The sequence below is a fragment of the Microtus pennsylvanicus genome, chromosome X (assembly GCF_037038515.1).
Source record: "Microtus pennsylvanicus isolate mMicPen1 chromosome X, mMicPen1.hap1, whole genome shotgun sequence".
NCBI lineage: Eukaryota > Metazoa > Chordata > Mammalia > Rodentia > Cricetidae > Microtus > Microtus pennsylvanicus.
In genome coordinates this window covers 102,812,953-102,837,314 of record NC_134601.1, presented here as the reverse complement: position 1 = coordinate 102,837,314, position 24,362 = coordinate 102,812,953, and the positions used below count along the sequence as shown (strand labels likewise).

The 24,362-nt window shown below is 39.0% G+C and overlaps 1 protein-coding gene and 1 pseudogene across 8 annotated transcripts in view; both read left to right on the top strand.

The window, feature by feature from the left end:
• Positions 1 to 24,362, top strand: part of Dmd (dystrophin) — a 2,313,977-nt gene that overhangs the window by 802,257 nt on the left and 1,487,358 nt on the right. The gene's annotated exons all lie outside the window — the stretch shown is intronic.
• Positions 4,454 to 5,940, top strand: LOC142840668 (serine/threonine-protein phosphatase 2A 65 kDa regulatory subunit A beta isoform pseudogene; annotated as a pseudogene).

Below are 24,362 nucleotides of genomic sequence, written 5' to 3'. Positions count from 1 at the left end.
TTTGAATACATACAATTGGACAACATCATCATCCTTTTAAACTGATAGAAAAGATTTCTGTAGTTAGCAAAAAAGGCTTTGTTTTCATAAACAGTTATACTCATTCCTATCAATCTTTACAAAGTAAAAAAATCATGAATATTTTAATAATAGAAGCTATAAGTCATGCATTCAGAAAATAAATAAGTGAAATGCAAAACATTCCAAAGTTAATTTTAAAAACTGAAGGTTAGGTGGTTGCTAATTATGAAGAATAATTTTGGTAAACATATCAACTGATGAGTTCGATGATATTTCTGTTAGAAATTCACATGACATTTACCTTTTCTTTTTTGATTTAATAGACAGTCTATGGAAAATGGCATATTAAATTTCCATTGGCACCCTGACTATAGTACAATATTGCCATTTCTCTGAAAAAATTTACTCTGATGACTCAGTGAACCAATGAAAAATATCTTCATTTTATTGAGAATAGCATCAGTGTCATTAATGATAATGCCTTTTGACTAAGAGCAATTAACTAGATTTGGTGAACTGGGCAATTGAGGATTGAATTTGAAATCAGAATATTTGACGCTAAAGATGCTATGAATACATTTTAATTGATTGTTGATTACTTAAACATGTATTAAGTTATGAAGGACATTGAAATATGTTATATTCTATAGTATTTGGGATGCTGGTGGTTCCAAACCTACATAAGACACACTGATAATTTATTAGGTCAATGAACTATAAATTCAGTTTTTGCTCCAGTATTTAACACAGTTTTATTATGGAGCCAGGATAGGCCTGTTTTGCTGTTTATCTATCAGTCCTCCTCTCCATAACTGTCATGATAATAAAGACTAGCTTCTTTCAGAAGGTCTTACTCCTAGTTTCTTTTCCAGATAGATAGTAAGAATATATTCCACAGAGATTAAACCAAAGATCTATTTTGCCATTGAATTTCTCACATTGTATTTTTCCTAAGCATATCATTGTAGCAATATAGGTTGAAAAGTACCCATGACATTTTCAAAATCTATCTCACATCAAGAACTACGGATAAAATAAATCCTATCCAAATTCTATAGATGTAATGCAGTGGAGGTGTGTTATTAATATCATGGACAGTGTAACTGCAGGTTCTGCTGTAGTCCTCTTTGTAGCCAATTCTGTAACATATTTATTCTCCATAGTTTTGTATGTACTTTACAAACAACAGCATCCTATAATCTAAAATAATTTTAGTGATTGTTTTTTGGTACCAAGTTGATATATTTTGGTGAAAGACAGATTTCTTCAATGAAACATCAGTGGAGTGCTCTATGATCCATTGTGTTTTAAATAAAAACATAATTAATTTCCATTATACCTAAACAAAAAAGGCAGGAAGAAAATTGGAAATCCTAAGTTTGAAAGTAAGACTTTCATACTTAAAAGGAAAGGTTAAAAACAAACAAACCTTATGTCTCAGATTTTGAGAGAGTTCTTGCTGATTCTTTCCTTTGATCTTTAAGAATCCTGTCTAATATCTGCCTTTATGATGATACCTGCTATTTAATTGTGGAATTTTCGACTTCAATGTTTTGTGACACCCTAGTATTCTATTTACTGTGTTGCTTGGGGGTCCTGCTATTTGTCCTAGAGTTGAAATTATGGGTGTATTTATTTAGACTTAAGCTTTCCTTGGAAATAAAGGTTTTTCTTTTAGCTTTCAAGATGTCAATGACCTACTAAATAACATACTCTTCTTTAATTTACATCTTCAAATGTGAAACATTTTCTATATTTGATAGTTTTCTGTGCTGCACACATGTCCTTGATATAGACAATATGCAAGGAATGTTTGGGGTCAGAATTAGTACCAGTGTACCCATTGGGCAGAGAATACACATGAGCTTCTCTTCATGGTAGAAATGTGATCATGATTATTAGACAAGTGATTTAAGAGCCTCTACAGTTAAACAATTATTAGCAGTTGAGCTTTATTTTTTCAAATTTTAAGAATCTGTTATTTATTCTACAATGGCACTGCTGTATCTCAGCCTGGGTTCAATCTCTCTGACTTCCTTTTCTTCCCCCATCTCACTTTGAAAATGATGTGGATAGAAAAGGTATAAAGAACACTTGATTTATTAGACTTATTAAAGTTCCATATGTTATATTACTAATAAGTTTAGTCCTATCACAATTGGAAAAGTTCTGTCATTTCATCAGCCATAAAATGTTTACAAAGATATCCATCTGATAATCCAATTGATAATTAATTAAAGATGGAAGATAAATCAAGATGAATATGAACTAGATTTTATATGAAAAAGTTAAGAAGTTCAGAAATAAGGGAGCAAGATATACATAATTCATGTAAGATCCAAAGAGTTCCTCAATACACCATTGTTATAAAAATGAAATGTGAACTTCGATGTCCACTAATCACAATATTTTAATATCACTTGTAGTAAGCCACTATGGAATTTTATATAAATTTAATTTCCAACCGGCATGCAGCCTATACCCACTAAATGATGCTTAATATAGGCTGAGTAATTCCTGATAAGTGAAGTAGCTTTGAGACAATGCTTTAAGATATGCCATATAGTTAAGTATACCCAATATTTTGCATCCTTTTTTGAGTACCTGCTATAAGAATGAAGAACAGTCCAGATTCCCCACCCTGCGGGAAGTTCACGGTCCTCCCACTTCTATCCAGGACCAGGAAGGTGAGCATCCAAACAGGCTAGGCTCCCACAAAGCCAGTTCATGTATTAGGATCGAAACCTAGTGCCATTGTCCTTAGTTTCTCATCAGCCTTCATTGTCCGCCACGTTCAGAAAATCCGGTTTCATCCCATGTTTATTCAGTCCCAGTCCCGCTGGCCTTGGTGAGCTCCCAATAGATCAGTTCCACTGTCACAGTGGGTGGGTGCACCCCTTGTGGTCCTGACTTTCTTGCTCATGTTCTCCCTCCTTCTGCTCCTCATTTGGATCTTAAGAGCTCAGTCCGGTGCTCAATTTGGGTCTCTGTCTCTATCTCGATCCATTGCCAGATGAGGGTTCTAAGGTGATATGCAAGATATTCATCAGTAAGGCTATAGGATACGGTCATTTCAGGTTCCCTCTCCTCAGTTGCTCAAGGTACTAGATGGCTCGCAGGTGTCCTGGGAGATGTCCTCAAAGAGTGTTTCTAATGTTTATCACCAATACATCTTTCCTGTTTACAGATTAAAAGAGATGCAGAAGGCCACAAATTTAGTAGAAGGCAAATCACAAATTGGAATTTAGTCCTTTTAGGTCTTATTTCTTGGATTTAAAAATTATAGCTTCTGACTTTTTTCTTTTAAACTTAGTTTTTAATTTAAAGTGATACTTTTAAAATTTACATAAGGATAATATTTCTTGAGGTCAAACAATGATAGCAAAATCCACGAAATATTTATTGATGGACAAATTTGTGCTACATCAAAGGTTTTATTCAACTTGTCTTCAGATTCTTACAGAATAGAAGATCAATGATAGAATTAAGAAGTGTGATATAAGACTACATGAAACTTATAAGAGCATAAACCCTAGATGCATAAACCTGCCCTGAGCAGGTTATGACAGGTATAAATGAATGACGAAGTTTGGTGGCCAAAGTGATTTTCAGTGGTGCTAATTTTCCTATGAAAGTAGTGAAGAAGAGAAAAAGGCTTGAATTTTCTAAATGACACGTTGGACAGAGGGTCACAGAGAAGAATAGGCAATTATTAAGGTAGGTAGATGATTAATTGTAGAAGATTATGAATACTGTGCTAAAGAAGATGTATTTTATCTTAGAAATATGAAGGTCAATAACCATTTTTTACTATAACATAACTTCAATGAGTCACACAAGGATATAAAGATCAGACTCTAATGGCATTTTGACATTAGGGAGGTAGTTAGAAATTATTATAAACACAATCCCTACACCCAAGGCCTAGGGAGCATCATGGAACGGGAGTTATAAAGAGTTTAAAACCAGGCCCAATCCCGGATTCTGCCCGGCGCTGGCCGCAGCCTGACAGAGACGCCACGGAGGCAAGATAGCAGCTGCCGACGGGGACAATTCACTCTACCCCATTGCGGTGCTCATAGATGAACTCCACAATGAAGACGTTCAGCTTCGCCTCAATAGTATCAAGAAACTCTCCACCATCGCCTTGGCCCTTAGGGTTGAACGGACCAGAAGTGAGCTCCTGCCCTTCCTTACAGACACTATCTATGATGAAGATGAAGTCCTCTTGGCCTTGGCTGAACAACTGGGAACCTTCACCACTTTAGTGGGAGGACCTGAGTATGTGTACTGCCTGCTGCCACCCCTTGAGTCACTGGCCACAGTGGAGGAGACAGTAGTACAAGACAAGGCAGTAGAATCCTTACGGGCCATCTCACACGAGCATTCACCTTCTGACCTAGAGGCTCATTTTGTGCCTCTGGTGAAGCGGCTGGTGGGTGGAGACTGGTTCACCTCCAGCACCTCGGCCTGCGGCCTCTTCTCGGTCTGCTACCCCCAAGTATCCAGTGCTGTGAAGGCAGAACTTCGACAGTACTTCCGGAATCTGTGCTCAGACGACACCCCCATGGTGCGGTGGGGCGCAGCCTCCAAGCTGGGGAAGTTTGCCAAGGTCCTGGAACCAGACAATGTCAAGAGTGAGATCATTCCCATGTTCTCTAACCTGGCCTCTGACGTGCAGGGCTCGGTGCGGCTGCTGGCAGTGGAGGCATGTGTGAACATTGCCCAGCTTCTACCCCAGGAGGACCTGAAGGCCTTAGTGATGCCCACCTTGTGCCAGGCTGCTGAAGATAAGTCCTGGCGTGTCCGCTACATGGTGGCTGACAAGTTCACAGAGCTCCAGAAAGCAGTGGGGCCTGAGATCACCAAAACAGATCTAGTACCTGCCTTCCAGAACCTGATGAAGGACTGTGAGGCCGAGGTGAGGGCCACAGCCTCCCACAAGGTCAAAGAGTTCTGTGAGAATCTCTCAGCTGACTGTCGGGAGAATGTGATCATGACCCAGACCTTGCCCTGCATCAAGGAGCTCGTTTCAGATGCCAACCAACACATCAAATCAGCACTGGCTTCAGTTATCATGGACCTCTCTCCCATTCTCGGCAAAGACAACACCATCGAACACCTCTTGCCACTCTTCTTGGCTCAGCTCAAGGATGAGTGTCCCGAGGTGCGGCTGAACATCTTCTCCAGCCTGGACTGCGTGAATGAGGTGATTGATATCCGGCAACTCTCTCAGTCCCTGCTCCCTGCCATTGTGGAGCTGGCTGATGATGGCAAGTGGCGAGTGCGGCTGGCCATCATTGAGTACATGCCTCTGCTGGCTGGACAGCTGGGTGTGGAATTTTTTGATGAGAAACTCAACTCTTTGTGTATGGCCTGGCTGGTGGATCATGTCTACGCCATCCGTGAGGCTGCCACCAGCAACCTCAAGAAGCTAGTGGAGAAGTTTGAGAAGGAGTGGGCCCATGGTCTTAGCCATGTCTGGAGACCCTAACTACTTGCACCGCATGACCACACTCTCCTGCATCAATGTGCTGTCTGAGGACTGTGGGCAGGATATCACCACCAAGCACATGTTGCCCACAGTGCTTCATATGGCTGGGGACCCAGTTGCCAATGTCCGCTTCAATGTGGCCAAATCACTACAGAAGATAGGACCCATTCTTGACAACAGCACACTGCAGAGTGAAGTCAAGCCCATCCTGGAAAAGCTGACTCAGGAGCAGGATGTAGATGTCAAGTACTTTGCCCAGGAGGCGCTGACTGTTCTGTCTCTTGCCTGATGCTGGAAGAAGAACCATTGCCGTCCTCTGGTGTCCGCCCTCCAAACCCCACCAAGTACCTCCCTTAGGGAGGTAGGTGGAGGTCAATGACTGTCACTCTCCTTGCATGGTCGCACCCCAGGTCCCTCCCCCAGCACGGTTCCTCCTCTCTGTAGCCTGGGAAGACTTCTGTCCACCTCCCAAGGGGCTGGGACAGTGCAAGTTGGGGCAGGGCAGCAGCCTGAAAGGAAAAGCTGGTTGTTCCTGCCCATAGTGGTAGAGATGGAGCATCCTAGGTCACTGGCTTCTGCTGCTGTAATAGGGACCCCTCACCCATCTACTCACCACCTCCCATTCTCCAACCCCTGAACCATGTTTTTCTGTGTGTGTCAGCTGTGCCATTTTTATTTTATTCCTTTCCCCACTCTTCTCACAGAGAAATAAATGTGTAGAAATAAAAAAAAGAGTCTAAAACCAGAGGATCAGGACATCTCCTTTGAGACAGTTTCTTGTACAAATGACAGGGAAATTGGACCTATGAATTCTCAACAATATGGCTGTAGAGAGATAAAAATATCAGTCCTTTCCAGATAAAAAATCCTATAAATTATCTAATCCTGAGCAGCCATCCCTACACATATGTGCATATTACAGCACTTATGAGACTCAGTAAGTTGAACTGATGAGTTTATGTGATGTAAGCTAGCTGGGCGGCTGGGACAAACAAAGGTCCCGCTCTCCTTACAACACCTGGCAGCAACTATATGGCTTCTCTCTGACTCCACCTTTTTCCTCCTTGTATTCAGTTTAATTTCCCGCTCCTAACTCTATTCTGCCCTATCACAGGCCAAAGAAGCTTCTTTATTAACCAATAAAAGCAACACATATATGGAAGGACTTCCTATACCATATAAGTAGGAAATGAGATTATTTACTAAAGGATGATAGGGTTGAACAAATGTGTTACTGAGGGTTCTGATATACTATGCTGTCAAATGTGGAAGGAATCCATAGTATATGTACTATACTACATACTATATATAAGATATTATATTCATATATTAATTTTATTTTCTGGCCAAACAAGCGTATGAAAAGTCACGTCATAGCCTAAACTCACATTTTACATTAGTATTTATGCAACACAACTCTCATTTAGTAAGTTATTATTACTATTGATTCCCTTGGAATCCCTTTAAATCTCCACATATTTTCTTCTTTATTAAAAAATACTCTTTCAGCCAGGCAGTGGTGGTGCATGCCTTTAATTCCAGCACTCAGGAGGCAGACACAGGTAGATCTCTGTGAGTTTGCTCACAGATCTCTGTGAGTTTCCTGGTCTACAAGAGCTAGTTCCAAGACAGGCTCTAAGGCTACAGCTAAACCCTGTCTTGAAAAACCAAAAAAAAGTCTTTAAATTCAAGTTTTATCTAAAAGCTTTTTAAGCTTTCCACAGCTCTGTATAAATAATGTAAGGGACAATTGAATATTTTCAGTCAAATCTAACAACAGACAAGCCCTCCTCATAGCATGAATTCTCACAGTTAAGTAATGCAGCCATCTTTCCAAGCTAGAAAAATTCCAGTAAACATTTTGAAATTTAAAATCTAATTATTTAAATTCCTTAATCTGGAGTAGAGGAAATCATTCCTTATTCAGAGTTTGCAGTAGCTATGTAAAGAATGTATTCATTGTGGATATTTATAATCTAACTTGATTTTGAGATAGAACGTGATTTTGATAATAAAGCCAAATATTGTAAAGGTTCAGCTGTCTCTGTGGATTTCCCTGTCATGATCTTGAACACCCTTGCTCATGTAATCCCTTTTTCCTTCTCTTCTACTTGGTTCCTGGACCTCAACCTGGTGCTTGGCTGTGGATCTCTGCATCTGGTTCCATCAGTTAATGAATGGAGACTCTATAATCACAGGGTAGTCATCAATCTAATTACAGGGAAAGAACGGTTCAGACACCCTCTCCACTATTGCTAGGAGTCTTAGCTGCAGTCATCTTTGTGTATTACTGGGGATTTCCCTAGTACCAGATTTCTCCCTAACCCCATAATGGACCCCTCTATGAACATGTCTCTTTCATCCCTTTCCTACATTCTCCCTCCCTCCACTCGACCATTCTGTTCCCGCATGTTCTCAACCCCCACTCCCTCCCTCTACCACCCCTTTCATCCCAGTTTTTCCAAAAAATCTCATCTAATTCCCCTTCCCAGGACAATCCATATGTCCCTTTTAGGATCCACCTTGTTCTCTTGTTTCTCAAGCTGTGGATTGTACTCTGATTTTAAATCCTATTAAAGTTGATCTGATTACTCCTATAAAATTTATAATACCATGGTCATGTTTTGCAAGTAGGTCATTAATATAGTTCCAGGATTTTTAGCTGCGTGAGATTGATTGATGATTACTTTCTTCCTTTGGTAGCCTATCAAGCACCTTTCATCACTATACGCAAAGCCAGTAGGTATGAAGCTTCCAGTTGAGAACCAGCTAAATTTCTCCATGTTTTGTGCCATAAGTATGTAATGATGCCTTCTTAAATATGATCTTACTGTTAAGTTGTAAATAGTTAAAAATTGCCTTTACTGTTGAGGGAGGGGGTGTCTGTGGACTCTATCCATGGCTCAAAAGTTGTAACCCATTTCTGACACTGGGGACTTTATTTGCTAGCATATGATATTAGTTGGGGCATTGACTATCCCATAATATGGTGGTTCCATTTAAATTTTATTTATATACATATGCATTTTAAGAACTTTCTGCTGTAGTAGGTTTCCTTATGGCTTTTCTAAAGTCCTATAGTATTTGTCATCCCTCCATTTTCCTCACACACCCATACTTTATCCCGTTTAAATCTCCTCTTCTAATTTCTCTAATGTTTGTAGCACTGTATTCTATATCCCAGTCTTTATAAGATCCCTTCTACATCCTAGGTCTTTACTAAGCATCTAACTTCTGCTAATATTCAAAATGAGACATATATAACTAACACATAAAAGGATCCACATGTAAGATGGATTAGGCAATGTTTATCTTCCTGGCTCTGGGTTACCTCACTTAGGATAATTGTTCCTAGCATCATCTATTACTTACAAATTTTATGATTATATTTCTCTTAGCATGTAGGTAATATTCCATTGTGTACCCCATTGTCATTATCTAATCATAAGTTGATGGACATCTTTATTGTTTCCAATTTATCTCTACTATGAATACAACACCAGTGAACTTGGATTAGCAAGTATATTTGTAGCAAGATGGAGAGTCCTTTGGGTATATGTCCAGGAGTGGTATAGCTTAATCTTGTGTTAATTATATTTTCAATTTTTTTAAAAAGTATTTTTTTGAAATTATAACATAATCCATCATTTATCCCTCTAAATACGCTTATGTACCCTCTTGTTTTCTTTCAAATTCATGTAAGTGATGTTCTCTTTTTCTTTAATTGTTGTTACAGACACATTCCTAAAGAAATACAACATAAAATGTTTTTAATGGTGACCGTTTAGTATGGTATAATCAATTGATTTGTTCTTCCCTAGGGAAGACTCTTTCTTCTTCTCTCAGCATTTCTTAGCTGTCTGTAGTTCCTTGTGTAGGAGAGAGGCCTCCTGAGATTTCTGTCTTACACATTAGCATGGTTATTGGTGTTCTTTCTCTGGCCATGCTTGCGTAGCCATGTTGATGAAACTTTATGAATGTAGCTCCTGACATTTCTAGGAGATACAATCTCACATCAAACTCCTTGTTTCTTTGGTCTTACAATCTTTTCCATCTGTCTTCTGTAATTATCCCTGAGACTTACTTGTAGTAGTTGTGTTGTAGATATATCTATTGATACCAGGATCCACAGTTCTGTGGTTTTCTGTAGTGATCTTTCTTTTGTTAAGGTAAGGTTCCTTGATGAGGGGTGAAAACTACTTTTCCATTTGTATAAGGACAAATATTTAGAATGTATTTAGAAATTACTCTGGCTTAGTAAAATGGCTGTGGTACGTTCCCTTTTGAGATCTTTGATTTACTAGCCCTGGGTAGTTGGCCTGGTTTCCAGAACCAGATGTGATATCCTTCTTGATGAGCAGGTCTTTTATTATTTATTAATTAAAAATTTCCACTTCCTCCCCTATTCCCATTCCCCCCACTCTTCCTCCCTCTCCAGTCCTAAGAGCAGTCAGAGTTCCCTGTGGGAAGTCCAAGGTCCTCCCCCCTCCATCCAGGTGTAGGAAGGTGAGCATCCAAACAGACTAGGCTCCCACAAAGCCAGTACATGCAGTAGAATCAAAACCCAGTACCATTGTCCTTGGCTTCTCCGTCAGCCCTCATTGTCAGCCACATTCAGAGATGCCGGTTTGATCATATGCTCTATCAGTCCCAGTCCAGCTGGCCTTGGTAAGCTCCCATTAGATCAGTCCCACCGTCTCAGTGGGTGGATGCACCCCTTGCGGTCCTGACTTCCTTGTTCATGTTCTCCCTCCTTCTGCTCTTCATTTGGACCTTGGGAGCTCAGTCCAGTGCTCCAGTGTGGGTTTTAGATATCTTAATTAAGGGAGCCATTTTAGGTTTGGCAAGAGACTTCACTCTAGAGGGGTTCCCAGGTGCCCAAGGAGATGTCCCCAGCTTGTTCCTTCGGCAGCAGAGGAGAGGGTGCCTGAACTGGCCTTATCCCATAGCCACACTGATGAATATCTTGCATATCACCATAGAACCTTCATCTGGTGATCGATGGAGATAGAGACAGGTCTTGAATCCATATAGACAGCTGTGGTTTACTGTGAAGATATGCATGTCACTTTTCAGTCACTCTTCACCGTTAGGTTAATTGTGCTCTGCTGCTTGTTGCTATGGTTCAAGGTATCAAGGTTAAGACGATGTTCATTGTTTCTTTCCTTTAGCAGATTAAATCAACAAGGGGAGAAGAGCATTCATTTGGCTTATGCATTTATATTACTGTTCATCACTGAAGGAAATCAGGACAGGAACTGAAGAAAGGCAGGGACCTTGAGTCATGAGCTGGTGCAGAGGCCAAGAAAAAGTGCACTTACTGACTTGATTCCCTTGGCTTGCTCAGCCTGATTTCTTATAGAACCCAGAACCACCAGCCCAGTGGTAGGCCTACACACCATAGAGTGGGCCCACCCACATCAATGTCTAATTAAGAAAATGCCCTGAAGGTTTGCTTGCAGTCAGATCTCATGGAAGAATTTTCTCGATTTCTGAACTCTCCTCTCAGATTACTCTCGCTTGAGTCAAGTTCACATAAATCTAGCGAATACACTTAATGTTATTTTATCCTTCTGCTTTTTCTTCTGTGTTTATTCCCTTCTTCTTCCACATTGATTTTTTTCATAATGGCTATAACAGTTTTCATTCCTGTCACCAATGAATACGTGTTCCCTTTCCTCACATCCTTGCTGTCATTTGATATCAATTGTTTTATTAATCTTGATTTTTATGACTAGTATAAAATGAAATATCACAATAGTTGTTGGTAGATCAGCTGCCAGAAAACCTACTGATCTAGTTTTATTACTGAATTAGGCATATCGATCTAGGGAAACCAGAGAATTTAGAGATGTGCCTGTGTGGTGAAGTTGGGAATGGGATCTGGAATTTATCTTTGACAAGTTGACATACTATTTGAGACAGATATAATAATATCCAATTTTTGATAAAATTCTAGTTGTCTAAGATCAGACCATGATCAAAAATTGAGCTCTGAGAGTCCGGTTTTATCCCAGGCTTTTCCAGACCCAGGCCAGCTGGCCTTGGTGAGTTCCCAATAGAACATCCCCATTGTTTCAGTGAGTGGGTGCACCCCTCGCGGTCCTGAGTTCCATGTTCGTGCTCTCTCTCCTTCTGCTCCTGATTTGGACCTTGAGATTTCAGTCCTGTGCTCCAATTTGGGTCTCTGTCTCTGTCTCCTTTCATCGCTTGCTGAAGGTTAATATTCAGGAGGATGCCTATATGATTTTCTTTGGGTTCTCCTTATTTAGCTTCTCTAGGATCACTAATTATAAGCTCAATGTCCTTGGTTTATAGCTAGAAACCAAATATGAGTGAGTACATCCCATGTTCCTCTTTTTGGGTCTGGCTTACATAGCGGACAATGAGGACTACTGAGAACTCAAGAACAATGGCAATGGGTTTCTGATCCTACTGCACGCACTGGCTTTGTGGGAGCCTAGGCAGGATGGATGCTCAACTTACTAGACCTGGATGGAGGTGGGGGTTCCCTGGACTTCCCACAGGACAGGGAACCCGGATTGCTTTTCGGGCTGGGGGGAGACTTAATTGGGGGAGGGGGAGGGAAATGGGAGGCGGTGGCTGGGAAGAGACAGAAATCTTTAATAAATAAATTTAAAAAAATTAAAAAAAAATTGAGCTCTGCTTTTATCATTCTAGTTCTTCTCTGGTCTAGATCTCCAAACACTTTGGAAATTTTTTTCTAGAATGACTTAAACAGATTCAACTATTTTGTCAATTATTTGCAGCAATTATACCAATCTCATTACCATTTTCTGTACTAAAATTTGTGCTACAGTGACCAAACACCCTCCCCCCATAAAATCCCTTAAAGATGATTTATTTTTACACATGCTTTCAAAAGTTTTAGCCCATGGTGCATAACCCTACAAGCTTAAAAGGAATACAAATGGAACAAGCAACATTTTATGGAAGAGTTTTTTTCATCGATTTTTTTTTATCTCCATAAGGACAGAAAGGAGCAAATGGGAATATAAGAGTTAATGGCAGTTATGGCCACCAAGGACATGACTCATGATCTTCTGTCTCTACATAGGCCCCAATTTTTTCAATACACCATTTTCAGAGATGGCATTATTTTATAAATCCCAGTAATGTATTAACCTAAATTTTGTGATATAGACAAGTAATCAAAAGTGTCTGGGTTCAATCCTGAGCATCACACACACATAAATGGTGATTGATCCATTTATGAGGTGATTATCACCTTCATGATGTGATTATCACTGAAAATGCTGTCACAGGTACATGCATAGTCATGCTTCACTTATCACCTAAGTATTTCTTTTGACTGTTTCTTGTTTTTAATTGAAAATAAAATATTTTCTCACAAAATATATCCTGAATAGGTTATTCCTACCCTCTGTTCCACCTAGTCACTCACTAATTTCCTCACATCTGATTCAAACCCTTTCTATCTCTCATAAGAAAATAATTAGGTTTCTATATGATAATAATAAAATAAAATATGACACATAATAATTGGACAAAATAAACAGAAAGAAAAAGACCAAGAATCAGAGACCAAATTGTTTGCACACATAGTAATCCTATAAAAACACTAAACTGACAGCCAAAATAAATATGGAAGGGCATGTATGGTAAAAATATAAAAGAAAAATACATACATAAAATAGAAATAAACTAAAAAATAAGATTTAAAAAACCTAAAACAAAACAAAATGAAAGAGTTTTGACATGACATTATGAGACAAGAATTTCCAAAGATACTCTTAGGTATATTTTCTGTTGAGCATCTTCTGGAGGGCAATATAACCTGCCTCAGGAGAAGTTTGTTTCTTCACTGAAATTCCCTTGGCAGAAATTAAATTTTATTTTCAAGTGGTTTATCACCAGGGGAAATAACAAAAGACATGGAGGAAATCCAGAGAATCATTAGGTCATAATCTGAAAACCTGTACTCCACAAAATTGGAAAACTTAAAGGAAATGGACAATTTTCTGGATAAATATCACTTACCAAATTTAAATCAAGACCAGATAAGCAAATAAAATAGACCTAAAACTGCTAAAGAAATAGAACAGTCATCAAATTCTCACAAACAAAAAAAATCCTAGGACCAGATAGTTTAAGCATAGAATTCTACAAGATTTTTAAAAAGGAACCAATACCAATATTCCTCAAAGTTTTCACACAATCCAAACAGAAGGAACATTGCCAGACTATTTTTACGAGGCTATAATTACCCTGATAATCAAGCCACAAAAAGACATTACTATGAAAAAGAATTACAGACCAATCTCACTCATGAACATTGATGCAAAAATATTCAATAAAATACCTGCAAACCGAATCCAAGAGCACATCAGAAAAATAATCCACCATGATTAAGTCAACTTCATCGCAGAGATGCAAGGATGTTTCAACATTCAAAAACCCTGTCAATGTAACCATATAAACAAACTTAAGAGAAAAAAAAAAGATCATCTCATTTGATGCTGAAAAAGCCTTCAATAAAATACAACATCCCTTCATGATAAATGCCTTGAAGAGAGCATGGATATAAGGAAAATACCTAAATATAATAAAAGCTATATACAGCAAGCCAGCAGCCAACAGCAAACTAAATGAATAAAAACTCAAAGCATTACTACTTAAATCAGGAACAAGACTAAGTTGTCCACTCTTTTCATATCTATTCAATACAGTTTTTGAGGTTCTAGCTAGAACAATAAGAAAACAAAAGGAGATCAAGAGGATATAAAACAGAAAAGAAGTCAAACTCTCACTATTTGCTGATGATAGAATAGTTTACATAAGTGACTCCAAAAATTCCACCAAGCAATTCTGGTTTTATCCCATGCTTTTTCAGACCCAGGCCAGCTGGCCTTGGTGGGTTCCCGATAGAACATCCCCATTGTCTCAGTGTGTGGGTGCACCCCTCGCGGTCCTGAGTTCCTTGCTAAAACTGGAATTGCTGAACATAGTGGACAATGAGGACTACTGAGAACTCAAGAACAATGGCAATGGGTTTTTGATCCTACTGCAAGTACTGGCTTTGGGGGAGCCTAGGCAGTTTGGATGCTCACATTACTAGACCTGGATGGAGGTGGGTGGTCCTTGGACTTCCCACAGGTTAGGGAACCCTGATTGCTCTTCGAGCTGATGAGGGAAGGGGGACTTGATAGAGGGAGGGGGAGGGAAATGGGAGGCGGTGACAGGGAGGAGGCAGAAATCTTTAATAAATTAATTAATTAATTAATTAAAAAATCCCACCAAGAAACTTTTACAACTCATAAGCACCTTCAGTAATGTAGCAAAATACAAGGTTAACTCAAAAAATTCAGTAACCCCCCTTTACACAGATGATGTATTGACTGAGACATAAATCAGAGAAACATTACCCTTCACCATATCCACAAAAACCATAAAATATCTCAGAGTAGCTCTGACCAAACCAGTATGACAAGAACTTTAAGAGCTTGAAAAAAATTGAAGAAAACACCAGAAAATGAAAAGATCTCCCATGCTCTTGGGTAGATAGAATTAGCATAGTAAAAATGGCAATCTTACCAAAGGCAATATAGAGATTGAATGCAATGCCCAGCAAAATCCCAGTAAAATTTTTTACAAAACTAGAAAGAACATTACTCAATTTTATATGAAAAAGCAAGAGACCCAGAATAGCCAAAACAATCCTATACAATTAAGGAACATCTTAAGTTCCTTAATTCTTAAGTATATCAATCCCTGACTTCAAACTATACCACAGAGCTACAGTACTAAAAACAGCATGGCATTGGGATAAAAGCAGACAGGAGGACCAATGGAACTGAATCAAAGAACCAGATATTAATCCACACATCTAGAAACACCTAGTTTTTGAAAAAAAATGTAAAATGAAAAAAAGAAAACATATTCAACAAATGGTTCTGGCATTTAACTGGATATCAGCATGTAGAAGAATAAAGATACATTCATATCTATTACCATGCAAAAACTCAAGTTCAAACTTATCAAAGACCTCAACATATATCAAGTTACACTGAACCTGATAGAAGAGAAAGTGGAAAGAACACTTGTACGCATTGGCATAAAAGAACATTTCCTAAATATAACTCTGGCAGCACAAACACTGAGAGAAACAAGTAATAAATGGGACCTCCTGAAACTGAGAGGATTGTGTAAAGCAAAGGGCATGGTCAGTAAGACAAAATGGCTGCCTACCAAATGGGAAAAAATCTTCACCAACCCAACATTAGACAGAGGGCTGATCTCCAAAGTATACAAAAAACTCAAGAAACTGGTCATCAAAAGAACAATCCAATAAAAAATGGTATTCAGGCCTAGATAGTGTCCTGAATAATGTCTAGCAGACTCTTTCATGAAGCAGGAACCCCAAAAGATCGTATCACCTGTAGGCAAGTTCAACAATCATTTCTCTGTGGGTCCTTTATGTCCAGTTCAGCAGTCCAGGCAGTAGCACTTTCTTGCCCAAATGCCTAACCAACTCCTCTTCAATGCCCATCTTCCTCTTGAAGTAACTTATGATGCCAGAAGCAGATGTGTGTCATTGTCATGAAAAGTTCTAAGTTGTTAAAACATTTTAGATTCCATATTCTGAAGGTCTCTGAAAGATTTAAAGAATACCTATCTAACTGAAATATATCTCTGTACATCTAGAAAATCTAACATACATGACTAAAAGCTTGAATATTATAGATAAATATCTATTAACTTATATTTCTTAATTATAAATTACATTTTAAATGATCTGCACAAACACAATACCTTAATCAAGAACAGAAATATACATATAACAAAATTGTTCTTAAATTTGTATCAATAATCCAAGACCAATGCAAATCTCTATAGCATATTCCCCCTTAAATATAAAGAAACACTTATAAACAATACTTGGGAATATGGGTGTAGCTTCTTCAAAGTTCTTCTTGCTGTTTATTGGGCAAAGTAATTTTTTGAGGGGTGTTCAAGGCGACCTTTCAAGACCTGTTCAAGACCATCAAACCACACCAGTCTGGAAGCAATCAACAGGTTCTCATCCTCTGTGGAAACAAGAGAAGAACCTCTTTTCCAAGGCAACATATTCTTAGACTCAAAATTTGAATATAAAATACCTTTAAAGTATATATCATGGTTACTTATCTTCTTCACAGTCAAAAAATTAAAAAAACACAATAATATACATAATCCAGACTCTCTATGAATTTTCCATCTTTACATGGCTTATTTTTCCTTTCTCAGTTTAATCTATGAAGGTGTGTACTCTGTCTCTTTAAAGACTTTACTTTATATTTTTATAAACCATTTATTTTATTTTATAATGCTATATACTCATTTTACTCTTTCTTTTATGCATACATACATTTATTCAACACTGTGACCAATTTAGGTGTCTTTTATGTCTGAATCTGTCCTGTTTAGCTATAATTATTTACTGTCTTGAAGAGCTTTTAAAATGGTAAGCAGATTGGTTGCAGCTGCTGTGGATGCTGGCTTGCTCTCTCTCCACTTTGAAAATGGTGGAGGCTCTGGGCCTACCAGGTAGGAGCCATGCTCAGCACTATAACTCTGAGAATGAGCATGCAGCACATAAATCTTTTTTATCTGAGTAATAGCTAAATCTGCTATGGAGAGCACTGTGTAGACTGGAAATAACTCTGTATATGGTGGTGGGAATCCATGTTCTCCTGCCTGTGCACACCTAGCAGTCATGATCATGCTGCTTGACCAGTCATGGAGCACTGAGCCTCCTGACCTCGAGTGGGCACACAAATGACCAGGCCCACAAATGCTCCATAGCCAGAGTTTGCTCTGGCAGCACAGCCAAGAAAGCTGTGTTTTGAAACCACACAGCTTTTTTTCCTGCTATAACTGAAACAGGACAACCTCTCTTAAAGGAGCCATGCCTATGTTTGCTTCTGCCAAACAGAGTTCATCCAAGAAAATGCTACCAGCAAACCATGCTTAACTCTGTTCTTTGTGTCTAGAATTAATTTTTAAGTTTTCTCAAGTTTTTGGATTTTAGTTGCTCACATGGGTGCCACACTGTTGCAGAGAGCTGCTTGTTTGTCCTGAAAGCACAAAACCAAAATAATCACACAGAAACTATATTAATTAAATTACTGCTTGGCCCATTAGCTATAACTTCTTATTGGCTAACTCTTACATCTTAATTTAACCCATTTCTATTAATCTGTATATTGCCACATGACAGTGGCTACCAGATAAAGCATGTCTGACTCTGGCCATGGCTCCCTGGTGTCTCTCTCTCTCTCTCTCTGACTCTGCCCTTCTTCCTCTCAGCATTCAGCCTAGCTTTCCCTGCCTACCTAAGTTCTGCCTTGCTATAGGTCAAAAGCAGTTTCTTTATTCATTAGTGGTAATCCCAGCACACAGAGAGGACTCCCACATCAGGTGGGTGTTTTGCTCCTTGCTTTCTGTAGCCTCCTGTGGTTCTTAGAAGAGTGTGGTGGATGTGTGCTTCCTGGTAGAATACCTTTCTGGAATCCTTATTGATGTAGCCAGTTGGAGTTCCAGGTAAAATTTGTTTCTAGGTATTGGGAGATGACACTTAAGAATAAAGATGGGCTGTGGCTGTGAGGTGGTACACAGGAGGAAAGAAAGCAGGGTGTTCCACAAGAATTGACTTGGTTCTCTGGGAAAGAGGGTGGACCATGAGGATAGATCACAACAGGCAGTGTGCTACAGAGCTTCCAGATGGAGGAGAGGAGGGTGAGTGAAGATGTGAAGTCTTCTTACCTGATTCATTCACTTTTCTGCTTCTCTGTCCAACTTGGCTGATGGGGTCCCGGAGAATGCCTGTTGGTGTCAGGGTTAGGATAAAAGGATAAGATTTGAGGAGAAGATCTATTAATTCCATTAGAAGTGGGGTCAGCGATGGATGGAGTTCAGGCCGCATCTGGTGGTCTCTCTACAATAGGAATTGGATTTGGAGAGTAGGAAAGAGAGGTGAATACATGTTGTTAGTTACCTATTCCCAACTTTTGAAGTCAGAGTGTTCCCAGTGATTATGTGTTTGTGTTGTAGACTGGGAGAGTGGGATGAGTTATTGAGTAGTTTGAAGGAGAAGATATACATGATCCTTGGGATATGGCATCAGAAAGGAAGGGAAGACTGAACTAGGTGTTCTGCTATAGAGCTGAGGATGAGACTGGAGGATTGAACTTAGAGAAGAGGAAAGAAAGGTAATGATGTCCAGTTATGCTGCCTTCTTTCTATCTGAATATCTTGAAGTTTACAGAAATAAGCATCACTGCTGAAAACTCCAAATAAATAATGATAAATAAAAAACCTGATTGTTCTCAGTTTTGGTTCTAATTCATTCCCCTTTCACCCCTGCCAAATGCAATTTAGTTAAAATAAACCTTCCTTGGAAATCTAGTGTTCAGTTTGTTTTCTTCACATGGAGAAAAGCTAAATATATTGGCAGGGAGTACCATATATTGTTCAATCATAGCGTTACCTATAATGATGTCCTTACATGAAAAAAATAAAGGGTTTCCAGTCTTATTTGTTGTCAAAACCTCTTGTCAATTAAATCAATATTTCAAAAAATAAAGTGAAAATAAATCAATCAAAGAAAATTCTCATCTTACACATTATTCTTTTATTCATTATTTTGGCTAATTTTTCTAGTACTGTCAAGTGCTTTCTTATATATGAAGCCATCGAGGATGCAGTTTATTTGTTTAGAATTTCGGTAACCCTTCCTTACTTTCCTCAACTTTCTTGTTGATGTGCTAATGAGCTTTGAAAAGGCCAAACGGAGGATAAATAAGACCTTCAGATAACTCATATTCTCAGAAACTGTTCACATGATAATTGACAGTTGATAGTTTTTCTAGGACTGAGGGAAATAAGCGGAGCTGGCTGAGTGCATGAAAAAACATGAATCAATAACATTATAAAAGAAGTTCACAGGGCATTTCAACCCTTTTGTACAAATATCATTCATGTGCCTTTAGGCCTAGGTACAATTTGATTATCAGAAAAACGTTATATGTCAGATTGTGGTGTGTCTTAGCATTTCTAAATCACAAGGTTCTAAATATGATGGTTACTATTTCTCTTCAACCTGTATTTGATTTCTTTTCTGGATTTGATATTTTTCAAAGCAGAACAAACATGAACCTTGCTGTCATTTATGCTTAATCTATATATGACATCCTCAATGTGTTAAGAATTTCAGTTGCTACCTAAGTTTAAAATTTGAAAACTAATTCATTATATTAATTCTGTTTCCTTCCTTAAAAATATGAGTTCATTCTCTGTATAAAATACATTAAACAATAGAATGAATATTGATTTTACAGGATATTTTCATGGATGATAATAGTCAGAAGTACAGAACTGATTTTAAAAGCGTATATATAAAATATAGTGAAACCTTTAAAAACACAGTATTTATTATCTCACTGTAAAAACAGAAACAGGAATCCTGTATATTTCAATTTCTGTTTCCCAAAGTATATCAAATAAATTGAAATATGCTAAATAGCATGTTTTAAATTTAGACATAAATTTCAGACAAGATTGTTTGTTAATAAAAATTCTAGCGATATTGTTGGTATTAATTTGTTTGACTACCAATTTACATACTACTTTAAAACTTTAAGTGAATTTGTAAGTTCAATATCATTGTGCTAAAGGAGCTCATAATGGTATTTTTAAAAGTCCTGTGAATAAGTTTCTATTGTGAATGCTATAAACTTAAACCAATCATCCTATAAATACAAAAATCTGATCACAGACAGGTATATGGAGAGAAGTCTGGATGAATCAATGAGTACTACCAACAATTGTGTGTGCTTGAGCAATAAAATGGTCACACCACACAATTATGGCTTATTATCATATTTTTATTTTGGGGTACTATTTTCAAAGCCTAGCAATCTCTGGGGAAATAATTATTCCTTTTGACTTTGTACAAATAATGTTCATTATACAGTTAATTTTACAGGCTTCTTTGAGAGAGATACTGTGTCTTACACCTATCTCTGTTTTTATTAGCTCTATGACCTTAGACATGAATGTAACATCTATCAATCAGATTTCCATACTGTAAAATGTAGGCAATTGTTGTCTCTTATGTTACAATGTTAAGTGAGATGATTTAGTGACATGTATATATACATCTTACAAATAAACACTTTTAGGCATTTTATGTCTGTTCTGACTATAAATTTTGTAGTTGTGGTGAGTATAAAAAAGAACATAGATTAGAGAATAGTCTAAAAAGCAGTAACCAAAAAGGTAGACAAATAATCTACTGATGTTTTACACTATTTAATCATATTAATAACTGAGTGTTTATCAACTTTTAATAATACATTTTTACATAAATGAGAGCAATCATAATATTATCACTTCCTGATAAAAGTTAAAAATAATAATGAGAATTTACAAGAATTTAAAAATATTTTAACACATATTTTTTAAATATTAGTGGGTTTTCTATGATATTTGATACACAATTTTAACCTCTTATGAACTACTCACCTTTCCAAACTATAGTAATCACCATTCTATATCTATTAAACTTTTATAGCCTTCAACATATGAGAGAGAACATACTATATATGGTATTTTTCCTCTATAATTTAGTTTTAAGTAATGATCTCAACGTCCATCGATACTTCTGAAAAATCACACATTTTTTTTTATTTTTCAGACTATATTAGTGACTTCTGCTTTATGATCATAGACAATTTAAGAAGATTTTATTTTGTCTCACAGTTCCTAAGGGCTAAATATCTCTAAGAGTGGGGAAGGCATGGCTTCAAGAGCAGTAGCTGAGAGTTAACATCCTAGATGCATACTGAAAGTAAAGACAGCAAACTGGAAGTGGGACAAGCTTAGAAACTTCCAAAGCCTCCTCTCAGTGACATATTTTTAGCAAAGCATCAATGTGTTCATATAAGTGTTCAAATATATGAACTTATGGGAGAAATTTTCCATTTAAACCACAATACTGAAGCATGCTTCATTGTAAATCCAATATTTGTGTATATTTTACATCCATTTACGTGTTAATAGGGATCTAGACTGACTATGTCTTACCCATCATGAATAGTCCTACAATACACATGGCATTGCCAAGATCTCTCATGCATTGGGATTTCATGTTTTCAAATCATTTCATAAGACTCTATATAGTACTTAATGTTATAGAATAACCATCTGTCCCCAGTATGATCGGGCAACAGCAGGTCTCTCCCTGATTTGTTGGAAGCTTTGATGTCCTTGATCAATTTCAATTATCATAGTCAATGGGTTTATAAACTGTATTACCTGAAATTGCAGAATACTGAAGTATTTTTATTTCAATAATGCAAAAACTTTTTTGGGAAACATTTTTTTTTCACCTTACATATTAGTTGTGGCTATCTCACATCAAAATAGGAAAATTGAGTTGTATATTTTCATTTTTTAAAAAGCAAAACATACCCTGCCTAGGTCCATGTCTGGGCCTCTGGTCTGACCACAGCTGGGATCCGTATTGATGCCTGTGGCCCAGTTCTCACAAAAGGCCACAAGCATGCCCTGGGGGCTGAGGCCATCTGTGGCCATGTGGGTGCCTATGGGCCATATCATAGTCTGATCTGAGTGGCCCACATTGTCAGCCAGGGCCACAGAGAGTATCAACCACACCATCGCTGGTGTTGTAGGTCATATCTGGATCTGTGATAACTGTGGCTCCTGATATCACCAAAGGCTGTGGAAATACCTGGGGTCTGGGTCATTCCATCAAGTCAGGTGGGGATTTTAAAGTCATGCTGAGTCATGCTGCAGCTGAAGCCATTCAGAACTGAGTGGCCTGTGCCCTCAACTGGGACCATGATGCCATCTGGGCCAGGGCTACTGCCCAGGGCCAGGTCTGGTCCATGGCCCTACCACAGTCAGGGTCTGTATTGATGTCTGTGCATCCTGATACCATCAAGGCCATGTTGATGCCAGGGATAAGTGCTGCCTTCTGGGACCATATTGGTGTCCAAGGACCATGGTACCATGGGCACTCTGCTGATCTGATAGTTCTGAGCTGCCACCTGGGGCCATGGTGACATCTGAGCCTGGGCTGCTGCCAAAGGCCATTGACTGGGTCTGTGGCCCTACTACAGCCAGGATCTGTATTGATATCCATGGCTCCTCTCACTGTTGAGGACTGTGCAGATGCCTAGGGTTTGGTCGATCACCTGAGACCAGGTTAGTATCTGAGGGCCATGCTCGGGCTAGAGCTACACGGAACTGAGTGGCTTTTGTTTCTACCAGGACCATTGTGACATCTGGCTTAAGTTGATGCAAAGGGCCACATTTGGTTCGATGGTCTTTCTGCAGTGGGGGTGTGTATTAGTGTCTATGGTCAGTGTTGCTATGTTACCACAAGGGATCATAGGAACAATGCAGGGTGAAATCCGAGAGCCGTGCAGAGCTGTGCACAGCTGAAACCGTGCCTTGCTGGCTCTGGGATAGCAGGATATTGCAGCACCACCACACACACCCCTCCACACTCGGGAAAGATGATCCTACCACTCACCCAGAGTGGGAATCTCACTTGGGCAACCCACTAGAGCTAACCCTGTTGTTCAGGGATGCAGGTGAGCCAGACCTGAGGGCAGGGCAGCAACAGAGCTGACCCTGTTACCCCCACCTTGTCTGCCATGTGATGGCCTGAATGAGAGTAAGATGCCCTATCCCCTCTTGCTACTGACAGCAGCAAAAGAAATTGCCACAGGATCAAGAGAGTTGAAGAACCAGCCCTGTCCCTCACCCCTTCACCAGCTGCAGCACACAGGAGAATGGGCCCTGCACCCTACCTGTGCACTAGATCTGACCTTGGTGGTGGCACCCTGACAACGTGAGAGGAGGAGAGCTGACGACAAGCTCCCCCTTGTATGCTCCCTACAGCATCCAGCAGGGAGTACACTCACTGCACCATGCCTGGTCAAGACAGCAGATCTGGCCCTGGTGGTGGGAGTGTGGGTAAGCTGGTCACAAGGGCCTGAGAACTGGCCCTGCTCCTTCCTGCAGACTACATTGGATGGGCTAGCCATGGCAGTACTGGAGAGCTCTCCTGGGTGGGGAAGATGGAGGAAAGCTGACAGGCTGACCAGTCCAGCTGCCATCCTGGCCCAGAACCAGGGCTGTGAGTTGAACCACCCCAACATCCACCTCATATGAACTGATGGAGCATGTGAAGGGGATGAACTTACAGATCCAAAACTTCATAACACGGGACAACAACAGGCTATCCAAGAGGAGCCCCAGTGAGAATATGTCACTGATGGTGTAGTAAAGGCCAAAGGCCTCGAACCGTCTAATAGCATGGCAATGAACATTTGAAAGTAAAAAGAGAAAGGACTAAAAGGGTGAACTGTGGGATTCACTGGGCAGCACCACAGCTTCCATGATGAGATTCTTCCTTCCTTCCTTCCTTCCTTCCTTCCTTCCTTCCTTCCTTCCTTCCTTCCTTCCTTCCTTTCTTTCTTTCTTTCTTTTTTTTTTGGTTTGGTTGGTCTTTGGTTTTTCTTTTAAATTTTGTTTCTTTTGAGTGGAGTGTGCAAGGGTGAGGGCAGATGCAGGGGGCAGAGTGGTGGGTAGGATTGGGATGCATAGTGTGAAATCCACAAGGAATCAATACAAGTTTTTTTTAAAAAAGCAAGCATCCTAAATATGTTTTAGTTTGGAAAGTAGTTTTGAGCACTGTGTTACCTATTTTATATTTCCAAAAGCAGCAAAATCATTTCATCTTCCAAGGCAAAAATTCTCTGTTAGCAGAGATTGAAAAAAAGATGTGTATATT